The sequence below is a fragment of the Mytilus galloprovincialis genome, chromosome 8 (genome assembly GCF_965363235.1).
Source record: "Mytilus galloprovincialis chromosome 8, xbMytGall1.hap1.1, whole genome shotgun sequence".
Taxonomy (NCBI): Eukaryota; Metazoa; Mollusca; class Bivalvia; order Mytilida; family Mytilidae; genus Mytilus; species Mytilus galloprovincialis.
This window is the reverse complement of record NC_134845.1, coordinates 28,152,380-28,174,498: the sequence shown is the minus strand read 5'-3', so window position 1 is coordinate 28,174,498 and position 22,119 is coordinate 28,152,380. Positions and strand designations below refer to the sequence as shown.

At 31.8% G+C, this 22,119-nt stretch overlaps 1 protein-coding gene across 1 annotated transcript in view; it reads right to left on the bottom strand.

Moving 5' to 3' along the window:
* Positions 1-21,062, bottom strand: part of LOC143085486 (uncharacterized) — a 74,738-nt gene extending 53,676 nt beyond the window's left edge. Inside the window, exon 1 of the mRNA XM_076261860.1 lies at positions 21,021-21,062. The gene's annotated coding sequence lies outside the window, so the exon portion shown is untranslated. The remainder of the gene's footprint in view (positions 1-21,020) is intronic.
* Between the last annotated feature and the right edge of the window lie 1,057 nt (positions 21,063-22,119).

Sequence of the window (22,119 nt, the reverse complement as noted above, 5' to 3'; positions counted from 1 at the left end):
AACATGTGCCTACGTGACTCAGAGAACATTATGGCGATTTAGACAGCAAAAAACAGTGCTTATGACATTGGAATTAAAAAAAATTCTGGGTCACATTGGCACAGGCACTTAAAAAACTAAAAAATTTTTGTTGCAATATGGAACACCAGCAAAGTGAATAATAACTACAATATTTGAATAATAACTACAATATTTGAATAATAACAGAAAGTTTACCCCCCTCACCTAGTTGCTAAAATTAGTGGTTTTGAAAGTTCATCCAAAAAAACTTCAAACCTCAGCGATTATTTTAACATGATAAGTAGCTTTCCAAAACAGAATTTGAAAAATGAGAAAATGGGGGGGGGGGGGGCCAAAAACGGGCCTTATTGTACCTTGTCCTTTAGCATATACCAAATATTTAAGGTATTGCTGTCAATGCAGCTCTTCATCATGTTGAGATTAAACTGCTGTCACTACCCTTTATATTTCATAATGTTTTAAAAATGCTAATATAGGCATTCAAGTCTCACCTATTCACTGTCATACTCACTCTTATTCTTATTCAATAAGTACTTTTAGAAAACCTGAAACCTACTTTTTTTAACCCATACTTCAAAATATCTATTGTCCCCATTATGACCTTTCTATAGATGTTAGCCTAATGAGAAATGGTTTTTGTTGAGGGACTTATAAAGCCACTGATCTTTCATATCATTACACTTACATGTATACACTTTCACTGTCAACGATAAGTGTTACGTAAAGGGATAAAGTGTTCATAAAGCCATTTATCAATTTGGAAAAAACAGAGCATAATACAAAGGGAATTAGATGTCTGAAATAGATAGGCTCATCATGTCTTTTATATACATACCAAATTACCTCTCTGACGTTATAAGGTATATTAACAATAGTTGTTTTGATGGGAAACAGTACATTATACAGTGTTATACTATAAGGTATTAAATCTTTGTGTCCTGTGAGAACACTGTGGCCTTCATCTTATACTTTACTAAAGGTTAATCTCCTAAATTAATGAAATAATTTGATACTTGGTTACCTGAGAACAAGTCACAATACACTCTAAGGGGGCAAGTCAAATTGACCGATATATCTCTTTCTTTGTTGTAAACTTTCCATCCAGTAGAGTTAATTTCAACCACATGGGTAGCAGGTAATAATTAATAAAAGTACAACTGATTAACCTTGGCTACTTTTCCCGAACTCTTTATTTTTTTCATTCTATAATTAATGGTTCCTCAAAAAACTGTTAGAAAGTCCTGTGATCATCGGACTGTATATATGTTAACCAGCATGTACCATTAATTTTGTAGTAGCTAAGCCATGATCCATTTGTATTGTTTATTATTATCATGTAAGCTAGTAGGGCCAGTGATTATGAGTCTTTTTTTTTTTGCACCGGTGTTTTGTTGGTACTGACTGTATGTAGTTGAACTGTAGAACCATATACTGAAACAAACAAGGAAAAAGTCCAGCACTTAAAGGACCATGCATCTAAGATAATATGATGATACAACACAACCAGCTAAGGAACTGTGGATCTGAGATCTACTTCTCACTTTAATAGAGCTAGGGGACTCTTTATTTGGTGAAATGGTTTTGTTAAGGTGCTGCCTTATGTCTATTTTTCAATTATACATTTGAATTAACCAATTTCAGCATTTTTACATATCTTTAATTGCTTCTTTTCATATTCCATCCCTGACCTCAATCTACCAGTCTTAATTTTTTAGATATCCTGTCAAATTGTCAATCATACTTTTTGTTAATTATATATACCACATCTTCTTTCTTTCTATTGTAATAATACAACATAAGACTAAAAGGCACACTTTGTATTCTAACAGGAAAAGAATTTCTATAATTCAGCTGTCTAGAAAAAAACTTGAACTAAGAAAATTCAAAAAATGATTGGCATGATTAAAGGGCAATTGTTTTCTGTCAAATTGAAGAAAAAAACTTCTGCCATGATGACTTATTCCAGAAGAGTATTTACCTTCAGGCATGAATAAATCAGCAGATTAAGAAGTTATTTAAGCTTAATCTGCATGTCTGTTTTCATATAGTTATAAAATTCTATTTGAATATAGAAATTGATTTTTTTTAAAAGGAAGAATAACAAAAACAGCTCCCCTGATTCAGATTTGGTTGCTTTTTAGTTGCACCTGAGTCACAGTTTCATCCCTAATAAAATTGTCACTAATTTAAGAGTCCTGCTTAATTATGCCCAAGAAAATCAACAAAAAGAATTTTTATTTTACAATTTTGAATAGACTCAGTCTGAACTTAAATAAAATATTGAATAAAAACTTAAAGTCTTTATAAATTGCAGACATCCAAAGAACTTTTTTGACCTTCATCAGGAAATCTAATGTATGGGAACTGTCTGACTGTACATAAAAATAATAGCCTTTAAATACATCTAAGGTAAACTTTGCATGAGTTGAAATTAACAAATAATTCAGGAGGCACAGTCTCTTTACTTGAAACTCAATTTCTTTGATGCTAATTCAAAAACCTCAACCATTACAGCAATGGTCTATCACAATAGCTTCCTTCTAGATTCCTCTTATCAGAAACTAAATATTTAGAAAATGTGTAACACTCCCAAACGTGTCCTTCCCCCCAAACGTGTCCGATTCCACCAAACATGTCCGATTCCACCAAACGTGTCTGTTCTCCCCAAACGTGTCCGTAATATTCAATATTCCCTAAACGTGTCCGATTTCAGAACCCCCAAACGTGTCCGATAATTGTTATTCGCCAAAACGTGTCCACTATTACAAGCCAGAACGTCTCACGTCTTTTAGCGCTAATACATGTATGTCTTAAATGAAATAGATAACGTTTACGGCAATTCTATTAAGAGGGAAGCAATGAGGTAGTCATTTATTAGCATTAGTTTGTTCAATGCCGGTTGTTAATGATTATCATAATTGCAAATTTAATCTGTATCATATAAATTAAATTTTGACTGAAATTGCTTATGGTCTAGTTGCAAGTATTTCATGCTCATTAATAGCGAACATACAAAATATTAAAGGTAGTTGTATTAATTGTTACTGTGTAAATTATTTGTGTATTATAAACTCCGGAGATGTCTTTTATATCAATCCTACAGCGATCGTTCAGCAAAATTTACTTCCATTTATTCAACAGTTCTGATATTTAAAAAGCGCATCAAATCATAAACTGTTATTCAGTTTTTTTTTAATAAATTTTAGGTTTCGAGCATCACTTAAGACACACGATTAAACATTACGTCCTGTGCCAAATATTTCATGCATTATTGATTGACATCATGTTAAAAATTAAGATAGGTTCTACAAATGTATTATCATACCGGGAGCCAGTCCACATTTGTCAACACTGGTATCACGCAGTACTTTGATAGTGAACAAATGTATCTTGTGGAATTGTTTAGTAAAACTCCTTGGACGATATGACCAGCTACAAATATTACAATAAAGGAGATATCGTTGATTACAGAAACAATCTTGCTATGAACAAAGGGACTGCTGTTTTTAGTAGCGGTTTCTAGCGAAAAGGTGTAGTAATATAAATAGATAAGTGTCCTGGACGAGGCACATTTTACAGGCTAAAGATGATATTACAGACTTCTGTTTTCAAATAAACAGACACTAGATAAGAATGGCACAATAAAAATGTATTTTTACTAATTGCAAATTAAATTTGTACTGTATCTATTAACTTTAGACTGTTGATTGCTTATTGTCCAGTTGCAAGTATTTCGTGCATATTTAGAGAAAACATACAAGTTTTAATGATTTTACATTTTTAGTGTATAAATTGACTTTAGACTGTTGATTGCGTATTGTCCAATTGTTTCATACATATTTAGAAAGAAAATAAAATTTCTAATGCACAGAGAAAGGGACATTTTGACCAGGTATATGTACAGTTAATATAACATGTAAAATTATTATACATTAATGAAATAGCAATAACCAAATAACGCTTGATATGGACACGTTTGGGGGATTGGATACCTTTGGGGGTTAGTTGAAAAATAGACACGTTTGGGCGCCCATACATGTTTTGCAGTTCAGTGACGTCGATGTGGACACGTTTTGGGGAATCGGACACGTTTGAGGGGAAGGACACGTTTCTGAGTGTTACAAATGTACTAAAAATTTTTAGTCACTAGAACATATATCTTATTTGGCCTTCACAAACTCTAAATAAACATGAGTCTGAGATGCATTAAGACACAAGTTTTACTGTAAACCAACTATTCAAAAACTTCTTATTACAGGAAAAAGCAACACAAACATCCATGTTACTGAATTAAAACAATTACATGTACTCTTTCTTGAAAAAGATCAGGAAGGAAACATATGGATATTTTTACTACAGTTAAAAATAATTACATAACATGGCCTGCATAATTTAAAAAAATACAGATAAGGAATGAGTTGATTCATCAACCATAAGGAAATGGTTTACCACTAAACAGTTCAGGTATATAACACCTGCAAACCACAAAGTACATTTAATCTGCCACTAAATGCATGTGTGCATGTCTAAAGGTAATTAAGCTCTTATCAAACATCAACACCAAATGCTATTTATTTAGAGGGTGGTAATGAGCTACTTACTTTAATGCTTATATTTTCTACATTTTTGTGAAATTCTTTTTTCCTGATTCCAAAGACAATGTCTGGCTCACCTTCAAGTGGGTTTCATTGAAGTGTAAGTATGACGTGAGATTGGCCAATTTTTGGAAAGCACGTGATCTAAAAGTAAGATATAAAGAATGAAAATGAGAAACAAAGTTTGGCGGGATACATGAAATTACAAACAATGTTATTTCAATGAAACGCAGGATAACGGAATCAGACAAAACAATAAGCAAGCTCTGGGATCAGACCCCCCCAATGAGACCTCCCTTCTAACCAAAAGGAGAACTCAAGGAAGTACTTTTAAGTACCTTTACACCTTTTACATACAATACCAAATATTGTATTGGCTTAAATTACAGGAAATATTGATTCTAAGAATGTGATTTCTAAAATTAGATGTTATGAAATATGATTTTTAAGGTATGTTCATAAGCATAAATTAAATATTTTATCTACCCACTCCCAAAAGATGATATGGAAAACAAAAAATGTTTAAATATTATTAAAAAATGTGTACACTTAGCATGATAAGAAATTACTAAATATTGTCATCTGTTCAGAGTTAATATCATAAACTAGAGGCTCTAAAGAGCCTGTGTCGCTCACCTTGGTCTATGTGAATATTAAACAAAGGACGCAGATGGATTCATGACAAAATTGTGTTTTGGTGATGGTGATGTGTTTGTACATCTTACTTTACTGAACATTCTTGCTGCTTACAATTATCTCTATTTATAATGAACTTGGCCCAGTAGTTTCAAAGGAGAAGATTTTTGTAAAAGATAACTAAGATTTACGAAAAATGGTTAAAAATTGACTATAAAGGGCAATAACTCCTAAAGGGGTCAACTGACCATTTCGGTCATGTTGACTTATTTGTAGATCTTACTTTGCCGACATTTATTGCTTTTAAAGTTTATCTCTATCTATAATAATATTCAAGATAATAACCAAAAACAGCAAAATTTCCTTAAAATTACCAATTCAGGGGCAGCAACCCAACAACAGGTTGTCCAATTCATCTGAAAATTTCAGTGCAGATAGATCTTGACCTGATAAACAATTTTACTTTCATGTCAGATTTACTTTAAATGCTTTGGTTTTTGAGTTATAAGCCAAAAACTGAATTTTACCCCTATGTTCTATTTTTAGCTGTGGCGGCCATCTTGGTTGGTTGGCCGGGTCACGCCACACATTTTTTAAACTAAATACTCCAATGATGATTGTGGCCAAGTTTGGTTTAATTTGGCCCAGCAGTTTCAGAGGAGAAGATTTTTGTAAAAGATAACTAAGATTTACGAAAAATGGTTAAAAATTGACTATAAAGGGCAATAACTCCTAAAGGGGTCAACAGACCATTTTGGTCCTGTTGTCTTATTTGTAGATCTTACTTTGCTGAACATTTTTGATGTTTACAGTTTATCTCTATCTATAATAATATTCAAGATAATAACCAAAAACAGCAACATTTCCTTAAAATTACTAATTCAGGGGCAGCAACCTATCAACGGGTTGTCCCATTCATCTCAAAATTTCAGGGCAGATAGATCTTGACCTGATAAACAATTTTACTTCGTCAGATTTGCTCTAAATGCTTTTGTTTTTGAGTTATAATCCCAAAACTGCATTTTACCCCTCTATTCTATTTTTAGCCATGGCGGCCATCTTGGTTGGTTGGGCGGGTCACCGGACACAATTTTTAAACTAGATTCCCTAATAATGATTTTGGCAATGTTTGGTTAAATTTGGCCCAGCAGTTTCAGAGGAGAAGATTTTTGTAAAAGTTAACGACGCCGGACGCCGGACGCCAAGTGATGAGAAAAGCTCACTTGGCCCTTCAAGCCAGGTGAGCTAATAAAAGCAGACAACTAAAGTCTGCATCTATTTTTGTCTTCAAGGCATGGGGTGTCTGTTTCTATAAGAATAAACCAAAATGTTTAAATCTAAACCCATTAAATTCTTAATGCAGAAATTTCAAAAGTAGAGTGCATGATTTGCTTTTGCAGATATTTTGTTTATTAGACAATGAACAAAACATTCATTTTCAATGGAAATAAAAATAAGGAGATATAGTATGATTGTCAATGAGACAACTAATTGCACCAGGAGGATGTGGACAACTATAGAGCACTGCCTTCAACAATGAGCAAAACCCAAATGTAATATATAGCTATTAATTGATTAAAGATTGAAATGTTAAAACATAAAATTGCAGATGAAGAAAGTCACATGTAGTTGCAAAATCTAGTCCAATATTGAAACATGTATTTATTTCAAAATTTTAAAGGGGCTTGTACTCTTCAACTGGCTAAATTAAATTAATTATTCGATTTTTGGTTGCTAAATGTCCAGTGGTAAATATTTCATGCATGATCAGGACCATAAATTTAAGATTCTAAAGCATGTATCAGTGTAAAATTAGCATATAATTATAATAGGATTAAGATAATGAGATCAACTCTTATAAAAGATGATGTGAAGGTCAAATAAAATGATTGAGAAATTCCTGTACCCTTGATTATATTTTTATTTACTTTCAGTTTAACTTGCACTCATTTTCTCCAAATTCAAACATGTCTGTCTAGAACTGGAATTTCATTTTTTTTTAATCTGTCTGCATCAGATTTGCTGACTTAAGTTGATGAAAGAAAATACGTCTGTTATCTGAAAAAACATGGGACTATATCTGTGTGCTTCCTGGCACCTAAGAAAATACTTGTTCAAACTAAAAAAAGAAATTCTTGAAATACACGTACCTCCCCAACTTCCTGTTTCAACATTTTTAAATATCTTATATACAGAAATGCACTTCCATGTTAACAAGTGCACGTCCTTTTTAATACTAGTTTTCAAGGTAAAATGACAAAGAAAAGAAATAATGATTTTTTCCTGCTGTAATCAAAGAATTAATTTTGCCTCAATGGGCTTCAGTAGGATACACATGGAAAGGGGAAATGATTAAAACTATAAAAAGCACAAACAATTTTAGGTCAGTGTTCGATTACAATAATTAGTTTCTTTCAATGCATTCATAACATAGATAAATATCTGATTTAGATCATAAAGTACAAAGTTTTTTGTTACCATACAATATTACTTTGTATATAAATACAGCTGTGACATTGTGGGTTTTTTTTTTGGTGAAAAGGGATCAAAACATGAAAAATGACAATAAGTATCTACATTTGCATGAAAGAAAAAATTGCCACTGTCCATAAACCAAACACCAACTAAATAATGGCTGAAAGCTGTTGAATTGTGAAAATTACCAACTGAAAAAAATGGAAATTAGAATGGATATAAAATATGCTAATTCTTATATCATATTGAATCAAATGTTTATATCATCAAATGAATTTTAGGGGAACATATTTTCTAGAAGTTAAAAAAAAAAATCCATGTTGCAGCTTACCTTTTTCTTGCCTTTCTATTTATAGCAATGTACTAATTTACTTTATGCTATCAAAATCTTTACATATTAATATTTCATTCAAAAAAGTTTCCTTTGAAGTCCTATCAGACAAAAGTATCACAATACATGTGGGAATTCTTTGTGGTTCAAGGTCATCTAGGGATCATCAGAGGTCACCACAAACTATCAGCTAACAAAACTATACATGTTAGTGATATAAAAGAACCAAACATTCCAACAAGGAGGTACATTCATATACGTTTTTATCAATTTTCATCAAACATTTTCGACAAACCATTTCAATGGTATTAAATTGTCTCACAGTAACTGAATAATTAAATCAAGATTGTATCTAAAATGTATATGTTATTAAAATAACTTTATAATGCAGTGATGTGTAAAAAATGGTGTTATAAAGCTATCAAAGATTCTTTAATATAAACATTATAGCTCTGATATTAAAATATTCAATTCCATAATTGAAAAATTTATTATTACATAAAAATGCTAAAATATTCAGCTTTTGAATGGGTCTTTGTATTATTTCTACCTTAAAGATGTTGTTAGTTCTGATGCTATCATATATTCAAAACATTTTTTTCCAAGTTTAAATCAAGATATAATAGCTCAATTTACAAGATAGATTTATTCCACATAGAAAGCTATAACCCTGTATAGCACTCTAGGCTATTTAAATCAATAACAGAACACTTAGCCTTATAAGATACTTCCACGTACAAAGCCTCATCATCGGTCTACATTTAACAGTGGCGGATCCAGAACTTTTCCTAAGGGGGGGCCCGCTGACTGACCTAAGGGGGGCCCGCTCCAGTCATGCTTCAGTGATTCCCTATATAATCAACCAAATTTTTTTCCACAAAAGAGGGGGCCCGGGCCCCCAGGGCCCACCATGGATCCGCCTATGAATTAAATCAGTCTTTTTATATGATTTTAAAATAACCTGGAGTCAAAGTAGCATGTTGAAATCTATCATCATTATTTTCTTATCTGTTGTAAAAATGATCTTCTGTTTAAAGAGATAATGAACTAAGCACCAAAGAGCCTATAGATCTTCCTTTCTCTTGATCGACTTTAAACTGTTACTAACAGACAAATCTGTCATCTTCTTTTATTCAATAATAAGAACATCAAAACCTTCCTAGAAATTGGATCTAGTCCAATAAAAAGCTCAGTAACAAGTGATATTTCATACTTATCAGTATCTTAATAGATGTGTAACCAGCAACTCTGATACTTTGGCAGGACAAAATAATCATAAAAGTTTTGCAGTTATTTAGTTTTTCATTTCAAATCTTGATTTACAAAGTCCAAGCAGCAAGTGACCATGTGATTGATCAAAAGACCAGGATATTAGTACAAATAGGAAGGAGAATGAAAATGATGGCCAGGATGTTAGTACAAATAGGAAGGAGAATGAAAATAATGGCTTTGGCATGCATAGCATGCATACCTCCACTCTTAAATCAAAGAATCAGAAAACAGGAAGTAGGTGGCTGACAAATCTTAAAAGAGCTCACACATTACAACTCATCGATACTTTTAAGCTGCTGACCACTGTCAAGTTGATCATTCCAACTTATCAAGTTGGCTTAAAATTATGTTGAAATACAAAAACAAGCTATACTTTAATCATAAAAGTCACACAAATACAAGATGATAAATTGGTTATCAGATTTTCCAATTACTAATAGATAGAAACAAGAAAATATCAGCTGCTTAACAATATTGGAAAGACTTTGAACACTTTTGGGATACTCACTCACTAATTGCTTCTGATACGAGTTGTTATAATACAGAATACCCGGTAATATGTGCATTACATAGGTTATTGGTACCTTAGCATATAATTTAGAATGAAACATGATGCAAATACACAACCAAAGAGCACAAGAAAGCCAAAGTCCACCAAAGGGTCTTCAACGCAGTGAGAAAATCCAGCATCCCCTTCAGCTGCCCTCTAAACAAATATATATACTAGTTCAGCAAAAAAAGATGCAACAATAAACAAGGAATCATATCAATGAACCAAAGTTAAAAAAAAACACAAGACTAACAAAGGCTAGCCTGAGGTTCCTGACTTGGAACAGGTGCAACCAGATGCTCCACAGGGTACAGCTTTATACGACCGCAGAGGTCGAACCCTAAACAGTTGGGGCAAGTATGGACACAACATTTAAGCTTGATACAGCTCTGAATTTGGATTGTGATTAAAAAGTTGACACAACATAGGTTTCTGACACATAATGAATGTGGTCTAAGAACTTAAACTTAAAAACTTAAAAATTTTAAATTGGGACATTTACCTATTATGGTCCAATATCCACAATCTAAATACATGGTTAGATTCAGCATATCATAGAACCCCAAGAATTCAATTTTTGATGAAATCAAATAATGTTCAATTTTAGACCTTTTAGACCTCAATGTGGATCAATCTGACAACGGGCCTCAAATATTAAAAATCTAAATGCATGGTTAGATTCAGCATATTGAAGAACCCCATATATTCAATTTTTGTTGAAATCAAACAAAGTTTGAATTTTGACCCTTTGGACCTTAATGTAGACCAATTTGAAAACGGGACAATACTGTGCAATTAAATATTTCTTGCTATTGCGCAAAACTGTGCAATTGAAAATTTCTTGCTTATTGCGCAATGCTGTGCAATTAGATATTTCTTGCTATTGCGCAATACTGTGCAATTGAAGATTTCTTGCTATTGCGCAATACTGTGCAATTGAAGATTTCTTGCTATTGCGCAATACTGTGCAATTGAAAATTTCTACCTATTGCAATATAATAATTTTGGACCAACTTGAAAACTGGGCCAATAATCAAAAATCTAAGTACATGTTTTGATTCAGCATATTAAAGAACCAAATGAATTCAATTTTTTTTAAATTAAGCTAAGTTTAATTTTGGACCCTTTGGACCTTAATGTAAACCAATTTGAAAACAGTGAGTGAGGACCAAAAATTAAGAATCTGAATACACGGTTAGATTTGGTATATCAAAGAACCCCAATAATTCATTTTTTGATGAAATCAAACAAAATTTAATTTTGGCCCCTTTTGGCCCCTTATTTGTTGGGACCAAAACTCCTAAAATCAATCCAAACCTTCCATTTGTGGACATAAACCTTGTGTTAAAATTTCATAGATTTCTATTAACTTATACTAAAGTTATTGTGCAAAAACCAAGAAAAATGCTTATTTGGGACCTGTTTTTGGCCCCTAATTTCTAAACTGTTGGGACCAAAACACCCAAAATCAATCCCAACCTTCCCTTTATGGTCATAAACCTTATGTTTAAATTTCATAGATTTCTATTTACTTTTACTAAAGTTAGAGTGCGAAAACCAAATGTCTTCGGACGATGACAAAGCCGATGACAACGACGAGGAGGACGATTCAAACGTGATACCAATTTAGGACCAAAAAATTTTCAATTTTTGCGGTCGTATAAAAATGAGGCAGGGTTTAACATGTATATGCATATGAGATTCATCATTAAAAACAGTAAATCAGAAACTATGCAATTGCTAAACTTTTTTTTTTCAAATGGAACCCAAATCCAACATCCCTATTTAATTCATGTCAACCTTAATTCCAATAAATTGTTGAATAAAAATACAACATTTATGAGGGCATAAATATGTTCTTGTGATTATAAAAAAGAAGATGTGGTATGATTGCCAATGAGATAACTCTCTACATGAGACCAAATAAAATGACAATGTAAAACAATTGAATCGAGAAAACTAACGGCCTGATTTATGTACAAAAAAATGAATGAAAAACAAAATATATGTAACACATAAACAAACGACAACCACTGAATTATTGGCTCCTGACTTGGGACAGGCACATACATACAGAATGTGGCAGGGTTAAACATGTTAGCTGAATCCCAACCCTCCCCCTAACCTGAAACAGTGGTGTAACAGTACAACATAAGAAAGAACTACAAAAATCAGTTGAAAAAGGCTGGTTAAGCACTGGAACTGACTGGATAAACTTGTTTTCATCAACGCTGCACAATACTTCACATTAATTCTGAATGCAAAAAAAAAATCAAAAACCAATGTATGTAGGAGTGGATTTCTTTGGATGAAAGTTATTTCCCCAATCTTAACATTTTAGAATCTCACTAAATTCTAAAGAATAAAAAAAGGATATATAGAAAAAAGATTTTATGATGGATGGTACTGACGTCTTTTCTCAGAATCAATAAGCATTACAACATAGTAACAATATAATACCAATAAATTCTAGTATACAAAACAGAATATGGCTCGTCAGAATGTCTACCATGACATTATAAACAAATGAATGACAGTTCTTATATAATAGTCAATCTCAATAGACTGCATCCGATTACCATATATGTCCATATCAAAATCCCAGAACACTCACTAATAATTCCTTATTTATGGCAGACATCCAAGATTATATTCTGATGAAAATAGGCAAGAAAATATGATAAAAATCCTTTTAAAACTCAATTCTAAAGAAAACTAGAGGATCTCAAGAGCCTGTGCCGCTCACCTTGGTCTATGTGCATATTAAACAATGGACACAGATAAATTCATGACAAAATTGTGTTTTGGTGATCATGATGTGTTTGTAGATCTTACTTTACTGGACATTCTTCTTGCTACAGTTATCTCTATCTATAATGAACTTGGCCCAGTAATTACAGTGGAAAATATATTCTACAAATTTACAAAAATTTACAAAAATTTATGAAAATTGTTAAAATATGACTATAAAGGGCAATAACTCCTTAAGGGGTAACTTGACAATTTTGGTCATGTTTGACTTATTTGTAGATCTTACTTTGCTGAACATTATTGATGTTTACAGTTTATCTCTATCTATTATAATATTCAAGATAATAACCAAAAAACTGCAAAATTTCCTTAAAATTACTAATTCTGGGGCAGCAACCCAACAACAGGGTGTCTGTTTTGTCTGAAAATTTCAGGGCAGATAGATCTTGACCTGATAAACAATTTATTCCTGTCAGATTTGCTCTAAATACTTTGGTTTCAGAGATATAAGCCAAAATCTACATTTTACCCCTATGTTCTATTTTTAGCCATGGCGGCCATTTTGGTTGGTTGGCAGGGTCACGCCACACATTTTTTAAACTAGATATCCGAAATATGATTGTGGCCAAGTTTGGATTAATTTGGCCCAGTAGTTTCAGAGAAGAAGATTTTTGTAAAAGATAACTAAGATTTACGAAAAATGGTTAAAAATTGACTATAAAGGGCAATAACTCCTAAAGGGATCAACTGACCATTTCGGTCATGTTGACCTTTTGATAAATCTTACTTTGCTGAACATTATTGCTGTTTACAGTTTATCTCTATCTATGATAATATTCAAGATAATAACCAAAAACAGCAAAATTTCGTTAAAATTACCAATTCAGGGGCAGCAACCCAACAACAGGTTGTCCGATTCATCTGAAAATTTCAGGACAGATAGATCTTGACCTGATAAACACTTTTACCTCGTCAGATTTGCTCTAAATGCTTTGGTTTTTGAGTTATAAGCCAAAAACTGCATTTTACCCCTATGTTCTATTTTTAGCCATGGCGGCCATCTTGGTTGGTTGACCGGGTCACGCCACACATTTTTTAAACTAGATATCCGAAATATGATTGTGGCCAAGTTTGGATTAATTTGGCCCAGTAGTTTCAGAGGAGAAGATTTTTGTAAAAGATAACTAAGATTTACGAAAAATGGTTAAAAATTGACTATAAAGGGCAATAACTCCTAAAGGGATCAACTGACCATTTCGGTCATGTTGACCTTTTGATAAATCTTACTTTGCTGAACATTATTGCTGTTTACAGTTTATCTCTATCTATGATAATATTCAAGATAATAACCAAAAACAGCAAAATTTCGTTAAAATTACCAATTCAGGGGCAGCAACCCAACAACAGGTTGTCCGATTCATCTGAAAATTTCAGGACAGATAGATCTTGACCTGATAAACACTTTTACCTCGTCAGATTTGCTCTAAATGCTTTGGTTTTTGAGTTATAAGCCAAAAACTGCATTTTACCCCTATGTTCTATTTTTAGCCATGGCGGCCATCTTGGTTGGTTGACCGGGTCACGCCACACATTTTTTAAACTAGATATCCGAAATATGATTGTGGCCAAGTTTGGATTAATTTGGCCCAGTAGTTTCAGAGGAGAAGATTTTTGTAAAAGATTACTAAGATTTAGGAAAAATGGTTAAAAATTGACTATAAAGGTCAATAACTCCTAAAGGGGTCAACTGACCATTTTGGTCATGTTGACTTATTTGTAAATCTTACTTTGCTGAACATTATAGCTGTTTACAGCTTATCTCTATCTATAATAATATTCAAGATAATAGCCAAAAACAGCAAAAATTACCTAAAATTACCAGTTCAGGGGCAGCAACCCAATAACGGGTTGTCGGATTCATCTGAAAATTTGAGGGCAGATAGATCTTGACCTGATAAACAATTTTCCCCATGTCAGATTTGCTCTAAATGCTTTGGTTTTTGAGTTATAAGCCAAAAACTGCATTTTACCCCTATGTTCTATTTTTAGCCATGGCGGCCATCTTGTTTGGTTGGCCGGGTCACGCCACACATTTTTTAAACTAGATACCCCAAGGATGATTGTGGCCAAGTTTGGTTTAATTTGGCCCAGTAGTTTCAGAGGAGAAGATTTTTGTAAAAGTTAACGACGACGGACGACGACGACGACGACGGACGACGGACGCCAAGTGATGGGAAAAGCTCACTTGGCCCTTCGGGCCAGGTGAGCTAAAAAAATGATAATATGTTCTAACTCCATATATAGAAAGTTAAACAAATAATCAAATAAGATATAACAGCAAAACATTATTGACATATTTGTTATGGATAGTTATGGCAACATGGTTATTCCAGTTTAAGATGATTAGATATACAAAACATGTAGAGATAAATCATACAACCAGTCTGATGTATTTCAATCAATATCATAATATATATCATGAGAATATACTTCTCCAATAAAACGTTGGAATTTCCAAAGTTGGTAGTCTTTATGGCTGTGGAAGTGCCATTACATAATTCACCAGACAGGGTTTACATTTTCTACTTGCAGTTATTTTTATTGCTTATTCTCTACTGGACAGTTTGTCTACTTTCATGCTATCTTTATGTTTTAATTACCACAGTAACAACAATACTAAAAACACTTTAAAGAAACTGCAAATGGATATTGATCGCAATTATCAATTATCAACATTTACTGAAATATATATACAAAGTGTTTCACAAAGAATAAAAAATGTGTTAGCAAAATAGCTATTGCAAGGAAATTTGACACATCTTATTAGGTCTTTCCACTTTTCTGTGGAAAGACCTATTGTTTTTCTTCTGATTATTTTTTTTTTTTTTTTTTTCTTCCGCCTAATTTTGTTCTTGCGATAAACATTTGTTTCGCAATATGTCGCTTAGATATTTGGTATATGATATCGAACAGTTTATGCACTTTTGAAATTTACCCTGCGTAAACCAATACTTTTCTTTGTAGGAGTTATCTCCCCAAACACTGTTTTCCTTGTTAGCGCATCTCCTTCGCAACCGTAAAAGATTATGACAAATTTATTTTACAAAATTGCTCGTTATATCCTTCGCATGATTTGTCCTATTTTGACCGAAGCGATATGACCGCTCCATATGAGAGTTATTTCCCCTTATGCATCTGATATAAGTGATATGAATTTCTATCTTATAAATCATAAGTGATAGAGACCTAGGATCTTTTGATTTGAGGTCCTTGGTCCCAAAAAATGAAAATTAGGTCAAGGTCAAAGGTCAAGGTCATATTCTAATATTTGAATTTGGCTTATTTTCACTTATATCCAAAGACTCTATAAGATATCAACAAATTATTTTTACTAAATTGTTAGTTGCGACATGTCGTAAGATGTAAATTTTGATTGCAAGCGTACGTTGAATGTAAAAGGGAGTTTTCTCCCCTCTTGTATTTAAAAATACGCGTTTGGTGATATAACTCATTAACTAAATATAATAAAGACATTTGGTCTTTTGATTTGAGGTCCTTGGTTTATGACCTTGAAACTGATCTCAAGGTCATAGCTTAATTTGACGTTCTAGATTTTGACCTTTGCTTTTATTCTATATGTATACATGATAAAGATATACAACTTTAAGATAAAGATATCAAACCATTTAACCTTGTAAAAAACAACCGGAAGTGACCTTTTGTAAACCGGAAATAGCTATTTTTTTGTACTTTTTAATATAAAAGTATATAGAACCAGATATTTTTGGAATCAGTGTCAAGTAAATATTCAAATATAATCGGAAGTAACATTTTTCAAACCGGAAGTAACAAATTATCTCCCTTATTTAAAAAAAATGTATGGAAACAATATATTTTTGGAATCAGCTTACTAGGAGCTATCATTTGACGATTGAAATGACATTTTAAACTTAGTTTCACAACTTTTCATATCAAAATACATTGTTTTGATGGAAAGACCTTCAATTGTTCTCTGAACAATTGGTTTTTAATTCTTTTATAGTTTCTGTTCTTACATGTAATAGCATGCAAAATTAGACCGGGTAATAAGTCAGTCCCAATTAAATTTTTTTCTCAACATCATTACACTGTAAGAGTGATAATGAGTCTATAGTCTATAATTGGTGTATTAACATGCAGCAGCTTGTTCCAATGTTTAATCTTAAAATATCTAATGTTTTTGTTTAGTTATATATTTGTCATTTTGGCCCTTTTATACCTTACAATGGTCATGGGTTTTGCTCATTGTTGAAGGCCTTACAGTGACCTATAATTGCTAATTTCTACATCATTTAAACTGTAGATCTTTGTAAAGTACATGTTTAGATATTCTCATTAAGAAGTAAATTTCTAATAAAATTTATCTACATCTAAATATATAATACAGGTTATCTTATCCTTTTCACCATAGCATTACTTATCTTCTTAAAGACATTGTTTTATTATTTTTGAAAACTATTAAAATTTCGACTAATGTAAACTCATAGAAGAATTTTCCCATAAAGCAGTATATCATTTCTCTTTAAAATCAATTCATTTTAATCTCCTTTTTCAAACTAATTATCCATCAAATTAAAACTATTGTGAAAAATGTTCTTGGCTCAAATTTATCCATAATTGGACAAAAAAACTGCAGTTTAAATCAATCATCATCATCTTGATAACATTTAGAACATCTTGTTTCTTGAGAACAATTCATTGGAACAAAGACAAATTGAAGTATTTTAATGAAATCATTTGTCAGTTGTAATTCTATAGAGAGAAATAAACTTGAGACTTTCAAAGGAGCAATACTGATACTGAAGTTACAAATGGTATTTGAAGATAAATTGTAGTTGGCACATCAAATGAAGCATAATCCAATTTAAACATATCTAAGAAAGGATTTAAAATTCAGTAATGTTAACATTGTTTAGTTAAAACATTTTTATTCAGTACAATAAATATTCATTACTCTGCAATCAATGAGATATAATAATTAGAACACTTTTTATTAAAAAGTAAGCATATTTCTAAAATAAAAGAACAATGTGTCCCTCTCATGCTTTGAAATGTACCAAGTTAAAAAAGGGGATAACTCTAAATTGGTAAAGGACTCATTGCCCAAATTGGAACTCTGTCTGCTGTTGTTCTTGGCATTGTGTTTGAGTTTCATAAAATTTGGATGAGACAAACTAAAGTTAGAGTGCCGAAACAAAAACTGGGATGGACAGACAGAAGACAAAAGGACAGAAAGACAAAAGGATGGTCAATGGTAACACTTCATATCCCAAATGTCTAAGATTTTTGGGGTTGGGGGAGGGAGTCATAAAAATTGCCAAATCAGCAAAAAAAAATGTCAATTTTCTTCTTCAATAATAAGGATTTTAAAAGGAAAATTAGGGGAGATAATTTTCTTTTCACCAAGCAAAATACTATTATTCCACATATGAACTGGCCAAAAGAGTTTCACACAACCAAACTGTTAAGGTTGTCACACATGTTTCTTTCTTTAAAGAAACAGGCCAGAAATACCTGTTTCCTCTAGGTATATTCACTTCAGAGTGATTTTCAAGAAAAGAAAAATATTTGCCAGGCATTATTTGATGCATGGTAATACTTATTTTCTTATACAGAATTATGTTAAAGGTTAAAGATTACTTATTTAAATGGCTTGAAAGAAAATAAGTTATCCAACATTTATTTCCTCGTCGCTTTGGACTTTTTAGAAATATCATTTATAATAGTTAAATATTCAAATTTTTGTATTTATCATCATTTATTATGTTCTTTGTTGAAGAATGCACTTCATGAAGTTTTTGGTTAATTCTTTGCTTGATTGAAGTCATAACTTGTTATATGACCAACAGATGTATTTTTCATGCAAAGAAGAATCATGGTTTGACATTAACCAAAGAATTCCGCTCAGACTGGTGCTTAAAGGATTTCAGCTAAAACCAGTGCTAGGGACTTTTTTGAGGTTGCTGTTAGTTGTGAGCATTTGCTCTATGTTGAAGGCTTCACTTGATCTTAAAATGAAGATACACTATATCATTTCAATTCCTTAAAGTGCAAACCATCTCAAGTTTTGGTTCTATGTATTAATAGCAAAGTGTAAGTTATCATAGCAAAAAGAAAGATGACCTTCAAGAAGTTCCCCAAAGATCCATAACAATTTATCATATCAAAATACTAAGGAAGAACTTGGGTATAAACTTCTTAACCCTTTTTTAAAAACCTGAAAAACAGACCACCCAGAAAACATAATTTGTCTCACATATTGAATACATCTTTATAGTTATTATTTCATTTTCTGTTTCATAACTTTAATATTTGTCAGGCAAGGTTGGACAAGATTAAGAAAATCTATATTACAATGGTTCGTACTTCCCCTTATTGCATGCTATACTATTTTTGAAGTATTTGATCCTTGCGTGTTTTCTTTCTTTGAAACATGATCTACATGATTTAAACCTGTAATTAACAGCTCCCACCTGTTCGTAGCTGAATCACCAATATATATAGTCGATACCAATTTTCCAGACTCTTTTGTTCAGTTCTTATGAAATTAGTCTGTTCTATCTTTTTGTTAGTTTTTACTTCCTTTTTCCTTTACTAATGGCTATAAAAAGAATGACTAGACAATTCAGGATCACCAAGAACTTAAAATGACTGAAAAAACAAAGAACCAAGACAGCACAGCACAGCAGAAAACATCCCAGGAAGTTGTCTAAGGGCAGGTCAACAATGTTAAAGTCATCATCAAATTAAGGCATAAATGGCATAGCCATGCAATTCTTTATCTACTCCAATTATCTTATATTTTTCAATTTGAAAACATATTTTTTTCATTATTGTCACGTTTGTCCAATTGCTTGTAACTTCTTTTTATTTAATTTATATAATGTGTCAGAATAAAAGACTTTTTTTATAATGGTAAATCAAAGATCTGAGATTTGCACAAGGGAAATATCTGTCTCTCATATGCCTTTAATTCAAGGGAGATAATCAGTATGTACATGATATTACTGGTTACAAGAGCACAATTATTCATAATGCATTTTCTATAGGGTTCCGTATTTTTTCCTTGAAGACTACACAAACTAGGGAAAAACAGTAGAAGTTCCCATCACTAGAAATGCCAGTGTTGCATTACAACCAAAAAAATCTATATGGTCATGCAGCAAAAATTGACTTAAAATGCAGTTGAAAAAGATCGTCAATTTTTTTCGCTTAATGAAAAAGGCATATCTTTAATGGCTCTGATGTGCAGAAATGGAAGATATTGTAAAATGTGAATAGGATTTTTTGAGTATTTTTTAAACCTAATTGGATAAGCTTTCAATTAAATGTAATTCTAATCATGTACCATCCAATCAGAAGCCGTATAGTCGCTCTTGTAACCTTCTATATCAATTACTATTTTCAATGTTTGGTAAAGGGGGTATTAAGTAAACAAAAAGTAACTTAACTTACTATTTGATTACCATATAAATCACTCACTTAGAATTATTAGAGTTTCTATAAACAAAATGTTGTCTGTCTTTTTTTTTTTTTGGTCAGAGAAGCAATTTTCACACTATGTCACACTCACATTATCTGAGTTAGAAATATGACAGCAACATTGACTAACCAACACAATAGAAATAAAGTTTTCATGAAACATTGTGTTTCCATAGAAGCTGTCTTTCATCATTTACGATATATCAGAATCAACATTTTTTAGTAAGATAACATATTTGTTTGTTTGTTATGATGAACCCTAACTTGAAAATGGGAAAATTCATTATACTTGAAAAAACTTTTCTAAATGACAAATGAGGGGTCCAATTATTTTAAGTCTAAGAACATTTCAAAATTATTGTACATGTGTTGACCATATAATACCAGATAGATCATAAGATGTATACATTTGTAGTTTTTTTGGGAAAATTTCTTCAAATAGTATGAATATGTGCTCATTTGTTAAAAAAGTTTGTTTAAATGGCCTTACATTGAGGGGTTATCCCTAGGTGTTATTCCCAACTTGATAAAGGTCCTTCTTTGTGCATAATTTTGAATTGGAAAAGCCAACAATAATTTAATATCTTTACACATGAAAATAAATCCTGGTCTTATAGCTATATGTTCATCTTTTCTACTAATATAATAACTAAAATCATGCAAATAACCTTAAGAAAAAGGCTTGTAAGCTCATCATACAAATATGACACTTTTTCTAGACCACAAAACAGCACGCGCAAAATATGTCGCAACGAATTTAACCTTTAAAATAATTGTCGCGCACTAAAACCCCCACGGGCACTTTCAAAAGTTGGCAGGTATGAACATGATGAAACTTTTTTTCGTATAAGCAAATGAAAATACAAACCTCAATCATCCAATAGAAATACAGTCGGCACCAAGTCCACTAAATACACAGTCTGGAAAACAGCAAATACAGACGAACACGTTAATATTCTGTTAAGCTGTACCATCAAGAGGTTGTACAAATGCTTCTATTTTCTGCAACAGATTAAGATGAAGTGAATTAATTATTTACCAATTAGAAATTGTCAGAAGAAGAAGAAAGAATTAATTCACCGATGGGAATTTCTCATCAGAATCAATATCGACACATAAATCAGGAAATAATATCTCTGTAAAGCATATTTACATATTTCAAAGTATTATTGTGTAATCTGCAGTAAAAAAAACAAACTTGTTGTTCAGGTTATACAGTGTGAATTTAATGTGAATGTAACATGGCGGGTAGGTAATCAATAACTATAAATTCTATGGTTACCTAAATCACCAAAACTTATTGAAACAAAAGTATTCCAAATTTTAATTTGTGTTTAAAATCACAAGTTATAAGATCCCAAACACAAACAACTTTTTTGTGAATGCATTTTTTGCATTAATGGCAATAAAAAAGATACTGCAATTGGAAAAAATAATACTATTTGCTCAAGGTAATTTGGATTACAAGAAATAAATATGAACACTATTATTATTATTAAAATATCACCATCAACATATTAAACCAAACAAAATATATAAATTCACACATGAAACCTGTTGCCTCCAGTACAAAATAGAGACAGATGATACCAAAGCTACAATAAAAATTATTAGAAGTTGAAAAAAACAACATACAATACTGTGTTTACTTATTATAAAAGAATAAACAATTGATACAGACATATGTCTCGCCTTTGTATAATTTTGATAGAATAATGCAATTGTTGAAATAAAAAGTCAAATACCTGAACATCACATATAAACTAGGATACTCAATCTATATGCTACTTAATTCCAAACCATTCAAAGTCAATAAACCATGACTAGAGGTGCAGGGTAAAAAACATTACAATTCAGTAAAAGAATTTGTGATGTAGAAACCGTGCCATCCCTCACTCTAGTATTGGCCACTGAACTACAATGTAAATTCCAAACAGAACCATCATATACATTCAATCCTAAATTAT